General features: G+C 47.9%; 1 long non-coding RNA gene across 1 annotated transcript in view; it reads right to left on the minus strand.

The window, feature by feature from the left end:
* Nucleotides 1-787: 787 nt before the first annotated feature.
* LOC103092026 (uncharacterized) overlaps nucleotides 788-3,754 on the minus strand; it is a 39,200-nt gene continuing 36,233 nt past the window's right edge. The window contains exon 2 of the long non-coding RNA XR_008916176.1: nucleotides 788-1,407. This is a non-coding gene — a long non-coding RNA (uncharacterized LOC103092026). The remainder of the gene's footprint in view (nucleotides 1,408-3,754) is intronic.

The following is a 3,754-nucleotide window of genomic DNA, read 5'->3' on the forward strand; positions in this document are numbered from 1 at the left end:
TCCTCCTCTGGGAAATGGCTCTCTTGGCTGCTTCCCCAAGTCCCTGGATGTTCCCTACCCCCTTCTGTATGCATCTCAGCCAATGCTCCCGTGGCCCACTGCCAGAGACAAGACAGGGAGGCCAGGAGTCATCCTGTCACAAAGAACAGGAGGAGAAAGATGTAGCCGAAGAAATCGCTCATCTCAGGTCTCTGCGGATGAAATGGTCTTCCCGAAATCCATCCGTCTCTCAGCCTCCTTCCAAGACAAGCAGGAACCTCACTTAGAAAACGTTTAAAGACCTGAGATTGACAAGTGAAAAATATGCTGGCTTTGGAGTAGGAAGTGCTTGGTTCCCATTCTCCATGGCCTTAGCCAAGTTATTTCCCTGTCCTGCAGGATGGGAGAGTGGGACTGGGTCGGGGCTGCTGTTGGTCTCAAATGAGGTCATGGATGTAAAGCACTTGGCAAACCTCAAGGTGAAACATTAGTGCCCCGGATCCTTGTTGTTATTCTTATTGGCCTCCAATCTGGCGATGATTCCACTCTCTGAGCCTTCTAACCTTAAACATTGTTTTTAGAGCCACGAAGGAGTGTGCTAGTAAATGTTTAACATGTGCGTTTGGGGAGGGGGAGAGTAGTTCTATCGATCTTTTCCTCTTAAAAACTACTATTTGTTGTATGGGATAGCTTTCTGGGAGGCAGACGGGGAAAGATAACCCTAATATATATATATATATATAAAAAGAAAATGTTCATTAAAAACATATTTTAAAAACAAGGAGAGATAGAGACACACACTTTTAGCTTGAATCGGCATCACTGAAACTTTTTAAAGTCTAAACAATCAACCAAGCAATAAATCAGGCCCTGGTTTGTAGCAGTTGTGGATTTCTGAGGTATAATGAGATAGGCTGAAAATTTTACAATGGGCCCTTTTGAGCTGGTCCAGGCTGCCTCCAGCACACGCCTGGGCTACACCGTCCCCAAGGCTCCTTCCAGCGCTGACATTCTGATTTCAGAGCCTACAAACTCCGTTTCTGGTCTGACTCCCTCCCCACCTCTTAAAACACAAGTCAATCTGTTTCCTCTTTGTGCAATAAACGTTTTAGAACTAGAAGAAGTCTTTAAGATCTCCTTTGACAGAATCATGAACTGAATGAGAGCCGGAGACATAAAAAAAGACCATCCCAAGATCACCTAACTGGTGAGTGGCAGAGCCAGGAAGAGATCTCGAGTCTCCCGATTCCTGGCCCAGTTTTCTTCCCTCTATAACACTGTTTCTCCCATGAATCTCTTCTCTGTGAACCTCTGTTATGTTGGGCTCCAAGGTGGGGCAACCAGGGCTTTGGCCCAGGTCATTAAAATTTAGAAGGCACTGATATCCAATGTACTCTTGCAATAAGTAGAAATCACTGGCTTCAGCATCTAATTAACAAGAATAATGCATTAATATTATTAGTTACCAGGTGGCACATTTGCTCCCCAATCCACATGACTGAAATTTCTTGGGGTCTCTGATTGCGGGCCTGATGTCTCAGGGTCTCTCTCTTTCTATAATGAGCCTGGGTCGTATATCTCCTCCTATGGGGCCCGGCGTCCTGAAATCGAACCCCCTCCCTCCCCCCCAATGAATTTGTCTTAAAATTTTTATTTTAAAGCTTTTTTTTTTTTTGCTTGCCTCCAGTGTTAGAATTACAGCGCTGGCTCAGAGAGGCTCATTGCCCTCCTCCAAAGAAGGCCAGGCAAATCCAGGTCACTAAGAGTACCCAGAGGTTCAAAATTCTGCTGTTCTCTCCCTCTGGGAAAAGTGTCAGCATTGTGAAAGACTCTGGGGGGAAGGGAGAGGGAGAGAGATTTTGCTTAGCCTCAGCCCACACAGACACTTGGGCTAGGTTTGGATAGGTCCTGAGGCAGGGAAATGCTGAGATGACTTCTAGGCAGCTTTACCATTTTAAAGATGCGGAATAACAGACAGGAACCCACATTCATTGGCACACAGGCCCCTTCTTGTCACTCCCCTGCCAGAGGTGGCCTGGAAAGACCCACAGCTCATCACTCTTCCGAGGAAGCGTGTCCCCAGAGGCCAGCCCAGCTGCGCAGGGCAGGCCCTGTCCCCCACTTCTCTACCCTGAAAGCAGCAGCAGCCCTTTTGTGAAGTCTGTGATTTCCTAAAGTGCCAGGAGCATCTTATCTGACGGTTGTGGCATCTGTTCCTCTCACCCTCCAGAAGGCGGAGTGGGAGCACAGCCAGCCCCTTCCCTGAGGCTCCCTCCCTCCTCTCGGTTTCAAAGGGCCCCGCATCCCATTCACCTGACCTAGGGGATGCACCATTCCTCTCTACCACCACCCCCAGGGGAAATGAAGAGTGCTAGCAATAGCTCAGAATTTTGAGGGAGCAGGAAGGGCCATCCAGTCCAGCCCTTGGCCTTTGAACCCAACCAAACCATCGTGCATGGACATCTGTCTCATTCCTTAGAGTTTTAAGGGAAAGAGAGAACACTTCTTGGGGCTGCCCAGAGTGATTCTTCAGGTCTGTCAAACAACATAAGGGGCCCAGGGGGTGCTCTGTGACCGGGAGGGGCAGCCGGAAGAGCACTGACTTGGATCGGAGTCCCAACTTCGCCCCCAGTTTAAGTCACTTTCATTCTCTGAACTTTAACTTATCTGTAAAATGGATGAATATAATCCCTAAGATTCCTTCTAGCACTGACAGCATATGAGTACATGAGAATGCCAGAGAAGGGAATTGTGAATAATCTCAACATCAGTCCCTCTCCATAGTAGTCAGTCAGTCAGTCTCTCTCTCTCTCTCTCTCTCTCTCTCTCTCTCTCTCTCTCTCTCTCTCTCTCTCTCTCCCCCTCCCTCCCTCCCTCTCATTCTCTCTCTCTTGTCTTTTCCCCTCTCTTCCTCTCTTTCTCTCTTGTCTCTCCTTTCTCATTCCCCTCCCTCCACTCTTCTCTCTCTTTCTCTTCTACCTCTCCTCTCTCTTCTCTCTGTCTCTCTCCTCCCTCTCCTCTCTTTCTCTTCTCTCTCTTCCTCTCATTCTTCTTTCTCCTCTCTCTTTCTTGTCTTTTCCCCTCTCTTCCTCTCTTTCTCTCTTGTCTCTCTCCTTTCTCTCTCTTCCCCTCCCTCCACTCTTCTCTTCTCTCCTCTCTCTCTCTGTCTCCTCCCTCTCTTCTCCCTCTCCTCTTTCTCTCTCTTCTCTCTCCCTCTCCTTTTCTCTTCTCCCTCTCCTCTTTCTCTTCTCTCTCCTCTCCCTCTCTGTCTCCTCCCTCTCTTCTCCCTCTCCTTCTCTCTCTTATCTCTCCCTCTCCTCTCTTATCTCTATTTCTTGTCTCCTCTTTCTTTTCTCTTGTCTCTCTTCCTCTCTCTCTTACTCTTCTCTTTCTCTTCTCCCTCTCCTTCTCTTTCTTTTCTCTCTCTTCATCTCCCTCTCTTCCTCTCTCTGTCTCCTCTCTTCTCCCTCTCCTTCTCTTTCTTTTCTCTCTCTTCATCTCCCTCTCTTCCTCTCTCTGTCTCCTCTCTTCTCCCTCGCCTTCTCTTTCTCTCTTCTCTCTCTTTCTTGTCTCTCATCTCTCTCCCTCTCTCCCTCTTCTCTTTCTTTTCTCTCCTTCCTCACTCTTCCTCTCCTTTCTCTCTCTCTCTCTCTCCCTCTCCTTTCTCCCTTATCTTTTTCTCTTTCTTCCTCCATCTCCTTTCTACTCTGTCTCCATCCATCCTGCCTACCTCCATTTCAGTAAAACTCTCCTTAGCCTATAGTATGTTGGACCA

Source organism: Monodelphis domestica, chromosome 2 (genome assembly GCF_027887165.1).
Source record: "Monodelphis domestica isolate mMonDom1 chromosome 2, mMonDom1.pri, whole genome shotgun sequence".
Classification (NCBI taxonomy): Eukaryota; Metazoa; Chordata; class Mammalia; order Didelphimorphia; family Didelphidae; genus Monodelphis; species Monodelphis domestica.